General features: G+C 34.9%; 1 protein-coding gene across 17 annotated transcripts in view; it reads right to left on the reverse strand.

Moving 5' to 3' along the window:
• LOC123864117 (ras GTPase-activating protein raskol) overlaps positions 1–12,289 on the reverse strand; it is a 214,596-nt gene that overhangs the window by 49,221 nt on the left and 153,086 nt on the right. For 3 of the 17 annotated variants that reach the window (XM_045904344.1, XM_045904341.1, XM_045904343.1), the window contains exon 1: positions 5,665–6,075. The exons of the other annotated variants lie outside the window; for them this stretch is intronic. The gene's annotated coding sequence lies outside the window, so the exon portion shown is untranslated. Of the gene's footprint in view, positions 1–5,664; positions 6,076–12,289 lie in introns of those variants that run through there. 17 annotated transcript variants of the gene reach the window in all.

Genomic DNA, 12,289 nt, shown 5'->3' on the forward strand with positions numbered 1-12,289 from the left:
AGTAGTTTGCGCTGTGCATTGATAGATCAGTCAGTCAGTCACCATTTCCTTTGAATTTAGAAAATTATTGCTTCTTTTACAGCAATTGCGCATTTCTTATGAATAAATTGATTTAGCTGGTGATATAAATATACCGACTTCAATCTCACATAAATACCTTGCACTTCTGTTAATGAAGTTATGTTACACTCCGTTTTAACAAGAAATGATATAATTCTTTGTATTCTAATTACAAAGAATAATAATGACACTTCGTCAAATAAAACAATGGCATATGTACCTAAAGAAAGCAAATATAACTAACTTCCCGGTCATAAGGTGAATTCTGAGAAAATTAGGATGCATCATGGGTATTAATTAGGTGTTGGCACGATTTAGTGTAATAGTTAGACATAAACAGGAAACTTCACGCCAAAATACGTCTGGAATGATAACCCATTATAAATAATAATAATTAACACAACAAGGATAACTTTGAGATGTTTGTGTTTTTCAGTCAGACGGAAATCCTCTGGTTCTGTATAATAGTGACTATGGATAAATTTCGATTTTTTAATTAATTTATTATTATTTTTTTAAATTAATTTATAATTTACAATCAATTGAAATAAACCTAGTTTTGTTAATTTGGTTTCTATTAAGTTAGTTATCCATACTTCCACACTAAGTCTAATATTATAAATGTGAAAGTGTGTCCGTCTATCTGTCTGTCCGTGTGTCTGTTTCAAAAACCTAAATCCACGAGGGCCTAGCCGCGGGCATCATCGAGTATATACAAAATAGGTTGTCATAAATTACCTTGGGTCGATGAAGATTTCAAATTAGCGGTTGAGTGTCGACGGCCTTTATAAAGTTTCAAATCTGAAACTTATGTTACTTTTAAACCCACATAAATGTACGTGTAAAGTATTTATAAGCTATATGTATAGTAAAAGTAGTGAAACACGTACTAAGAGTCTATAGAAAGGTGACTCGAAATCACCTGCTTTAGTATGTAAAGCGACACCTGCGGGCCGACAGATGTTGGACAAAAAACGAACGACCCTTCGCGTCCGGAACTGTCATGTGAGAGGCGAACCTTGCTACCCTGAGATTACAAAATTTTGTTATGCGATTGAATACAAGATTACTAATGGTTGCATGCATAACAAAATTATTTCCTGTACATTAGAAAAAGAAAAAAGGTTTAATTAGTATTGTTTTAATGGCCCTAATTGGTTCTTTCCAGTTTATATTTTGTTTCGTTCCTGGTAGTAAGTAAGTTCTAGTAAGTAAGTATTAAGTATTAAATAACTTTTTTATCTGCGACAGGGGGAATAAAGTCATGACTGTTTTTACGTCAAGCTGTGATTTTTTTAGACCAAGCCTAAGGGTTAAAAGTGTTTCGTGTTTTCCTTATAATATATCTTACTTTTATAGGTAACACAGCTTTTCTAGGTATGTACAAATACATGCTAAATAGTCAATTCATTAATATTATTCCCCTAAATAACTAATGCGTTTTCATAATTTATCCTATTGCTGGAATTAAAAAATCGCGTACCCCATCCAGTATAAGTCATTGGACATAGTTAAAGAACTGGAGAGTGACATTGGCTAGTTTTTATTTCGGAAGTCGAACGGAAGTTTAAAACCTAAATCCATGCGCCTGCGTGGGCGTCAGAAAAGATCACACTAATATTATAAAGTTGAAAGTTTGTATGTGTGTGTGTGTGTGTGTGTGTTTGTGTGTGTGTATGTTTGTTACTCCTTCACGCAAAAACTACTGGACGGATTTGGCTGAAATTTGGAATGGAGATAGTTAATATCCTGGAATAGCACATAGGCTACTTTTTATCCCGGAAAATCAAAGAGTTCCCACGGGATTTTGGAAAACCTAAATCCACGCGGGCGAAGTCGCGGGCATCGGCTAGTATTTTATACATTTATACCTACACCTAGTAAGTAAACATTTCTATGTTATCACTGTACATGAACGGCGAAGAGTTGTCAAAGAAAAAAGGGACAACGCGAGTCGCGCAGCTAGGTCCGGTTTGGTCCAGCGCGGGGAGCCTGGAATGTGACCCACACCAATGGGACTCGGGTGACTCATGTGAACTTACTTTTTAAATAACACTCGTTTCAATGCTTTAGAAAGTCTACGCGCGGCGTGGGTGCATATAGAAAAGCAGGATTTATTTATACGACACCTACATTACGAGCTATGTTTTAATCCACATCCTACTTACGAGGATTTATCCATACTGCCATACTAATATTATGAATGCGAAAATACCTGTCCGTGCTGTCTGTCTGTCTGCTATGTATCTTTTCACAGTCCCTCAGTTAAATCAATTTTGGTAAAGAGATCCCGGGACCGGACTTAAAATGACCTACTTTTTGTCCCAGAAAATCAAAGAAACTAAATCTAAGTGGACAAAGTAGCATCATCAATTTGGTATAGAGATAGCTTTTAGATTTATAAATATATAAGAGATACCTACTGGGGACGGGATCTCGAAAAATCAAAGAGTGCCCACGGGATTTTTAAAAATTCTAAATCCATACGGATGAAATCGCGGGCGTTTTACATAAAGCTAACCCGACCTACTCGTATTTGAATGAAAATCTTTGCAATATCATTTTATTCTGTTAAAAGTGAATTCAGTTGTTTTGAAGGTGATTAAACCGTAATTTACAATGACTGAGTAGAATAATCAAGGTTCTAGCTAATTCTTGTATGTGTAGTTAAGGCATATTATTATTTTATTTATTTTTTACTACTAACTTCCGTATACTGCAATACAAAATGAGCTATTACCATAAACATACATAGTTAGATATTACTTTGAAAATACATACTATTCAGGCTTCAGCAGACCCCAAACAAAATGTTTAGCTATTTCAAATTTTTGAAGCTTTTGTCTCCGTAAGTACATAATATATCAGCCACATTCTTTCACGTATGTCTTAGGTTAGATACGTACAGGCTCAGTCTTAGGTCGTTAGTGTTGGTATAGGTCATTCCGTCTATTGAGTACATTTATTGATTTACTAAGAAATATCCTCAATATGCTACAACGACGCCAAATCGCATACCAAGTCAGAGAATAACTTTAGAAAAACAAGAAATCATAAAAACACATAGATTGGGACTATGGAAGAGAAAAGCCAGACAAATTCTGGTCAGCCTTACCTCTGCTTTAGTCTATGGACACAAATTAGTTAATCTAAAAGAAGCAATGGCTTTAAATCTAAGCCTAGACAAAAAGAGACTTAATGACACCATCATACTTCCAACTAACAAATTTTTAAGTTTCTACGATATATCTTTTTGCAGGTATACGATTAGATAGCTTATAAAGCCTATACAATCAAGGCTGGCATCGTTGAGGCTGACGCGCACACATTCCCGAAACGCCAGTGGCATAGCATCCTGGCAAGGGTAGACGAGGAATTCTTCTGACGTTCCGCCATTTCATAGGTACCTAAACTACCTAATTTAATTTATACAGGTATCGATTTAATACATATAGCTAGATAGCTATTGGCTTTAAACTAGGAGCCTAGACTTAAGGCTCGCAGTCTTTATTAGGAACTTTATTAAAAATAATAATCATTTAAGACTATCCCTATCTACACTAATAAGCGTGAAGCTTGGACATGAGTTGATGAGATGAGTATTGATGAGACACCTATTATAGGACGAAAGTAAATAAGTAATAAAATAATTTTCCGTGTTTTCTTTACGCTTATTCGTCGAGGCTCCTAAATAGTAATATTTATATGACGGAATACAGCCCGTTTTCTATCTATACTAATAAATAAAATTGGAGTGTCTGTCTGTAATTTCGAAATAACTACCTCATATTAAGCTCATATGGTTATTTGAACGATACCATAACTGAATCACACGTTTTTAAAATTTTTGTCTGTCTGTCTGTCTGTCTGTCTGTCTGTCTGTCTGTCTGTTTGAAAAGGCTAATCTTTGGAACGGCTGAACCGATTTTGACGGGACTTTCACAGGCAAGTAAAGGATTGACCAGGGCGTAACATAGGCTACTTTTTTAACCGACTTTCAAAAAGGGAGTTGTGTTTTTCTACCTATGTACACCGAAATCTCCGAGATTTCTGAACCGATTTGCATCATTTCTTTTTTAATCGATAGAGGAACTTTGCGACATTGTTTCATAAAAAATTTGGAGTCCAACTTCTCAATCCTGATGCTGCAGGGGATCTGACCAATCCACGCGGGCGAAGCTGCGGGCATCAGCTAGTACTATATATACTTATAAATAAAATTGAAGTGTCGTGTCAGTTTGAACGGGCTAATCTTCGGAATGGCTAAACCTATTTTGACGGGACTTTCACAGACAAGTAGAGGATCAACCAAGGGGTCACATAGGCTACTTTTTTAATCGACTTTGAAAAATGGAGTTGTGTTTTTCTACCTATGTACACTGATATCTCCGAGATTTCTGAACCGATTTGCGTAATTTTTTTTTTAATCTATAAGGGAACTTTGCGACATTGTTTCATTTTGGATTCCAACTCCTCAATCCCGATGCTGCAGGGGATCTGACCAATCCACGCGGGTGAAGCTGCGGACATCATCTAGTTTTTAATAAATTGCAAAACGGTACCTAGGTACCTACCTATTATGTTGCTAGCTTTTGTGAGACATGTCTACAGAAGTGGTAACTATTGTTCCTTTGACAATTGTGTGCTAGTTTAGGCAACAAGTTTCAAGTGATTCAACACGTGCAAGGAAGTGCGACTTGTCCCTCGGACTCGGGTTACCAAACTTATGTCTTTCTTGTGTAAACCTTACGACCGTGTCTTGTTCGAAATCTTATTAAGTACCTACTAATAAAATTATTTACTAACTTGCCTACCTATTAAGTAATTCAAATTCAAATTCAAATTTTTTTTATTCAAGTAAACTTTTACAAGTCTTAATAAATTATTCTTATCGCAAAAATACTTAGTACGCAACCTACGTCTTAAAAAGGGGAATATAAAGAATCTACCTATTGCTGCAAAATCTTTGATTAAGTAGATTTAACTATAATAGATATAGGTAACTACCTATTTATTATTTATTGTGGAGATCGTACATTTTTGTTTGCTTTGCGTTTATTGTAAAGAACTTTAAGAAAACAAAAAAAAACTAACTTTTCTAATGAGCTAGTTATTCACATAACATATTATCATAGTTTATTAAAGTTCCTAATGAAAACATTGTAAATCCGGCGTTAGTTAAGGTCATTTTTGTTTATCCTAAGATAAATTCAGTAGGTAGATATATTATAGACTACCTATTATTAATATGTATAATTATTATATTATATTATATTGTATATATAATAGGTATGTTTACTGTTAGTTAATCTATGATCGGTTCCTAACTAGCTACCTAGTACCTATATACTTGTGTTGTACCTATGTAATCTTTCTGTGTAACCTTTAGTTCAAACACGTTTTATTACATACAGTACGCGTACGATCTATTAATTGTTTAAAAATAAATCACTAAGTACTATTAGATATTACTTATAAAATAAAATATTTGTCATATATACCTATTAAGTACTTAATAATATTTTAGTTTAAAACCATTCTAAAAATAAATACAAAAGTGAAATTCTTATAAAAATAAATATATATAACAAAAAATAACTTTACAAAATATAATATTCATCCATGGGCAGAAAATATTCCAACAAAAAGCACTTTTGCAATAAAAGCTCCAAAACACAAAACTGATTTCACAACACAACAATTCACTCACTTTCACCACAAAGTAAATATCAACTCTTACTAAAAAAACCTATTATTACTTTACTAAATGAAAAATTATTATCGTAAAGAAAATGCAGGACGCGAACGCGCGGCAACCGAGCCGAAGTAGACTCGAGTAACTTTGTTGACAAGCGGTGAGCGCTCCCGCTGCCATGTTTGAAAGCTTCGATCCGACTCGGCTGAAGTCGGCTATGTTCGGTGACCAAGTTTATGCCATGCCGATTCTTGGCGCGGCAACGAAGCTTTGACGAGCTTTATAAAGTTACAGTAACTTGGATCCACATTACAATAACTAAGTATATCTAATAATAATATGTATTAAATGTGTATTACTTATATTTGTTTGATAAATTAAAATGAGGTGTTTTTCTTTTTACATTGACTAGAAAGAAAAACACTTTTCATAGAAATATTAAAATCTGTAACCTATCAACTCTACAATCATGTAAAAAATACTAAGAAGGTATTCTATCTTTAAAATCAATAAAATACTGAATAGATATTAGATTCCTAAAAAGGGAAGGATGAAAGACGAGTACATGCGACCGAAATGCGAATGTTGAGATGGATGTGTGCTGTGACAAGAATGGATATGATAAGGAATGAATATATAAGGGGAAGTTTAAAAGTAGCACCAGTGGTAGAAAAAATGAGGAGTAATAGGCTGGCATGGTATGGGCATGTAATGCGGAGGGAAGAGAGTCATATCACTAGAAGAATGTTAAATATGCATGTGGATGGAGAAAAGAGAAGAGGACGACCAAAGAAAAGGTGGATGGATTGCGTGAAAGAGGATATGCGTATAAAAGGGGTAGATGATAAGTTGATGGATGACAGAAGAGAGTGGAAGAGGAAGACATGTTGTGCCGACCCCACGTAGCATGGGATAAGGGCTGGAAGAAGAAGAAAGATATTAGATTCCTACTTTATACTATGCTAAAATTAGAAAAAACTTTTTTCGCTTTCTTCTATATTACACTTTCTGAAATTATATAGCCTGTTTTAGTAGGTCCCTCTATAATGATGATTACTTATAAAGTTTTTATTACTAAAAAAAGGTTAAAGTTTTGGTATGAATTCATGTACAAAGTAGACCCCAGCACTGGGCTATGTCTATCATTCATTATGAAAATTAATGTACCTACCTAGATTTTAAAATAATCTTTTCCGATTACAACTTGTAATCCTGTTATAGTATATGTAGAGGTAGGTATCTACCTATCCGGAATGGAGGCCGACGCAGTCTTCCAAGCCGAAGGCATGACCATACTGGAAAAATGCCAAAGCATTTTTAGTCTCTATCCGTATTATTATAAAGACCGTGTCTCTATAGGATTGAAGACTTCTTTCGGACCACTTCAGGTGAAAAGCTGACAAGGTATTGTAGATTCTATACGTATAGGAATAAGATCCAACGGTTCCGATTTAAAAGTACGAGTACATTGAATAAATCACGATATACAGCTTGACTTGGCATTACGAGGCGATCGGTCGTGAACCTACTAAACTGGTTCTGGTATTGTTCTGAACTTCGAGTGTTCAAGCAAGGGCTTTACACTTTGTTGTTTAACATCCGTCTTATTACTCTTATTACGTCTACTTGGTTTTACCATTACTTAGCTAGTTTTTTTTCATCCAAGCAAAACAAGTAGGAAGTAGGTAATAGGTAGGAAAGTCTTAAAAATGGCAGAGCCAAAGCTTTACAATCGAAGATTATGTAAATGATAAAAGAGCGTGGAGTTGACCTGCAGCTCACTCCAGCAATGCGCGGGACTTCAATTACTTTTATACTATGGCATAATATTGTATATCAAATCTTTGAAAAGAGCAACCGCCGAGTTTCTTGCTGGTTCTTCTCGGTAGGAAAGGCATTCCGAACCAGTGATAGATGCTCTTGACGATTCATAAGTACTTGTAAAAGTCTAATAGAATGAAAATATTTTCAAATTTTTGCTAAGAAAAACTTCGTTCGTACGATGTTCTGAAGCTACTTTTTCAAGAATCATTTATAAGCAATAAAGCCTTTGCTTTTGCCTCTCGGAAGGAAGGGGACTGTGAAGAATTAGTAGACAGACAGACGCGTTTTCGCATTTATAATATTAGTATGGGCTTAGAATACATAGGTAGTAATTAATATGTTTGTATCATTGCTAATAGAACCTACCTACAGTTTTATTAACAATAGGAATTACTCAGGCTATGGATAGCGTCATCTGTGTGCGATACCTTCCTTAGGTATATCTACCTAAATATCTTCCAATGCGTTCAAACTAAGACATAATATTGCGAACGTCGGAAATATATTTTAATTCAATCACGAATCACGATTCACGATTCAATATTTTCATTAGATTTTGTAATAAGTACGATTTAGTTAAATAGGTAATGTAGAAACTAGAACATCAATAAAAGAAATCACAGTAGGTATGTATGTAAACTATTTTTCATCTGAGTCGTCATGATACAGATTTTTATGTACAATTTATGTAGTAGGAATTATGTAGTAAATTTTTACTAAAATAATGCATTGCATCGAATATTTTTATTTTTGTTTATTTCAATAAGTTACACATTATTAGTAGACTTAACTTTTAAATTAAAATACCAGCGAAAGCTTAGAGAAAGCTCTGTAAGCTAAGTATTGCATTAAGATTCAATTTTATTCACAGCTTTGATTACATTTAAAATTAAACACACTATAAACTTAATTGTTTGTGTATAAATAAATTAAAATATGCATAGATTATAAAGCGATTTTATAAAAATAATTATTTCTATTATTATTTATTTGGCGGGTGAATGAGCAGCGCACTCCAGTGTTGAGTAGCGGAACAAGCGTAACTTAAGTGTTTTATTGTCGCTACAAATAGATGGCGCTGTATGTAAATTTTAATAAACGAATCTAGAGTCCAAACATGAAAAAAGCTCATTAGTGAAATATACTAATAAGTAACTTTAGTTGTAATTTCATAGTAATTTTTTTTTTTGAAAATATTGTTTTTAATCATATGAATAATTAATCTAGTCCTTCAAACGTAGGTACATAGTAGGTACTAGGTAGTAATTTGGTTTAAATAATTTAGGTTCCAAAATGAAGTGTACCTACCTAGTGTTTTGTTAATTTGTATTCCTACCAGAATAAAACGGTAGGTAGCTATAGCAAACAGTTACAGACAAAACCACCTAAGCGTGTAAGTAGTTTAAATGCTAGTTATCATTTCCTGTACACGGCCCACATTTCACTCGATAGCATGGCGTACGCCAATTTCAGTTTCGAATTCTTTTGACCGTAATTTAGTAAATAGCAAAGTACTTAATTAGGTACCTATGAGTTAAAGTACAAAAATTTGAATATTGCCTGCTCGTTTGCTCTCTTTTTAAGGCCCATACATTTTTTAGGGTTATTTCGCACCAATGATCCCTATGCTTTTTGAATTGCTCGATTTTATTTCTGTTTGTAGCTCTTTTGTCAACTATTGAAAAATCTATCCGAGGTCACTGTGGTGGGTTTAATCAAGACAATAATACATTTCCAAAATATTTTTTTCTCTAAAATTTTTACTAATGTTTACCTAGGTACTTAATCATTATTCGGCGAAGAGGAATATACAGCAATGGGCTGTTATTAAACCAATACGAATTAGGGTATTCGTTGCATCACTAATTCCTATCAAATCGGACTCATTGAAGTCTCTGATAAATGCAATGTTTAAAAAGTATGAATGGCAAAAAGTGTCGCTCCGTACAACGGGACCGATTGCCAACAGCAACGTGTCAGAATATCGATATAAATAGACGTCCAAGAGTGCAATGTACGAGATCATTCTGAGACGGCCACGACGTTAAGTAGCTTTCCTCTTTGTCATGGAAACGCGGTCGTATTATTAATGCGAGGTAGCCACTACCTGCTAAACCTCAACACGACTTGTATCATTATTGTTTTCCCTACAAATTGCCTGTCCCTATGTTGACATAATAAATTTCGGATCTAAAATCATCATCGGAATCATTTTTTCGCGCAATTTTTGACAACATAGTTAACTGCGAGCTACACCATCAACAAAGAACTTTATTTATAAATAAGTAGGTACCCATTAATTACATGCAAAAATAAATATTCGATGCTAATCAACATGATGCAGTAGCAGGCAATTAAAACACTCCGATGAAATCATGAATGACTTCACGACGTTCACGCGAACAAACCAGCAAATAGTCTTAATTGTGACCATAATTACCTAAGGAAACATCTTGGTACATATCTACCTCCTTCAGTTTGACTTTTTACATAAGGTGACGTTTATCATCATCACGACCGACCCATCACCGGCCCACTACTGAGAAAGGATCTCCTCTCAGAATGAGAAGGGTTTGGGCTATAGTATCCTTTGGCTACTTGTAAAAGTTTAATTTAATAAAATTATTTTGAATTTTTATAAAAATATCATCCCTATCATCTCTTTTTATTTTAAACTAGATAGCAACGCATCTTATCTCGTATATAAATAACTTTCTATGCACTATCATGGTATTAAATGACATGATAACGTTTAAAACGTGAGAAAATAAACATTGAACTGGCATATTTACACAAATTTTTATCAAGTCGCAGTGTAAAAAGTTTCCTAGCCCACTCAACATACCATTCACCCCCGTAACAATGGGGAAGAAGACAATATGGCACTCTAACCACTCCACTTCCTTCCAGCGGAAGCTGTATAAAAACCTTGCCGCTTAGCTATCAAAGGATAGAGGAAAACCAAATTCAAACAATACCAGTAGGTAGGTACCTCATTTAAGAAGTTATCAATAACCCCCGACTGCGGTTTGCACTGCATCTTTTTCAGCCCGCACATTAAAGCGCATAAAATCCGCAATTTTCATTCTTTAGGAGTTCTGTGTATAACCCACTCGGTGATACTCGCACCATCAAGATAAATCTAATGACGTATCATTTATCAAAATCGGATGAGCCTTTGAGTAGTTACGAGTCGACATAGGTATGGATAATATACAGGTCAAAAACATAACTCTCCTATTGGCTTCGCAGCAGTAAAAACTAAGCTGCAGCGCCAATGGATGCAACAAAGTATTTCAAAGTAATTATCAATTGAATGATCAGTGAGTGAAAACACCTAAACACAAAAAAATAATGTCTTTTTTGCTCGCTTTGATTCATAGCCATTTCATAGCCCATCAAAATAGATGCCAATATAAAAAGGGCTTCTGCAATTCTAAATTAGGTATTAGAAATCTGGTCTAATGTCACCGCTATCATATTGACTGTTATTTTCTTGTTTGCAACTTGAAACATGATAACAGCAGTACGACAAGTTAATAATACTGTTAAGTTTATCCACGTAGATTTAATATTGATTTCGGCTAGTCTTAGTAATAAAGTGAAAAATCTAACCACAGATGAAACAATAAACTACCAAGCATGGGACGTTGATAGCAAATGCTACGTATGGTTTGCAGGCTACAGCAGCTGCTAATTACGAAACATTATTTAACCTTGGTTTAAATTAGGTGTTGTATCAGTGCGGAACGGAAGCACTGAGTGGAACCGAAAAGGGTGGTAACTGGTAGGAGAGAGACGGGCATACGGGAAGCGGATGTGTTCGGTGGCGGCACACAGGTGCGGCGTACGTCACACGAATACCTAACTACACTCTACCTACAGGGACTACAAGGTCTGTGGCCTATGGGCCTGGGCTGATGGGCAGGAGGTAGGTATGTGCGGTGTCACCAAAACGAGACCGAAAAGACAACAAAGCGAACCATGATTTTTATTCTGAACACTGTTCCAGAAGAGACATCAAGACGTTATTTATGTATGTAGTTGATCTTTAGCCAACAGATATGCAGATACAAAACTCATTTGAACAGAAATTCGACGAGTTCTGCTCAAAAATTATTTGAACAGAACTCGTCTGTTCAAATAATTCAAATCCACACTAATATTATAATTGCGAAAATGTGTCTGTTATAATATGTTTGCTATGTTTTCTCGACCCATCTGTTTGACCCATTTTGACGAGGTAGGTGGACGGATATACGATACTTTTTATCTCGGAAAATCGTGGAGTTCTCACGGAATTTTTAAAAACCAAAATCTAAGTGGATGAAGTCGCGGGCGTCATCTATTTGGTACAGAGATTTTAGGGTATGTCGGAGAAGGATATAGGTTATTTAAAGGATTCCACGGGATTTTAAGAAAATCTAAATCCACGCAGATAAATATGCGGACATCATCTAGTATGTTATTAGATGGAGAATTGACGTAGTCATCATTTACTGGGCTAACGCACAAAAATTCGCCGCTCAAAATATGTGGTGTAGGCGTAAACAGTTTTTCATTCAAACAAATACGTGAAGGGAAACGGTATCCACAAAGTTAAAGAATGCAGCGTCAACATATTTAAAGTCGAAACAGAGCTATGACTGGCTATGACGAAACATTTTAAATAATCCGTCGCCATAACCTAAGGTAACAGATGTCTACGAT

Source organism: Maniola jurtina, chromosome 4, assembly GCF_905333055.1.
Source record: "Maniola jurtina chromosome 4, ilManJurt1.1, whole genome shotgun sequence".
Classification (NCBI taxonomy): domain Eukaryota; kingdom Metazoa; phylum Arthropoda; class Insecta; order Lepidoptera; family Nymphalidae; genus Maniola; species Maniola jurtina.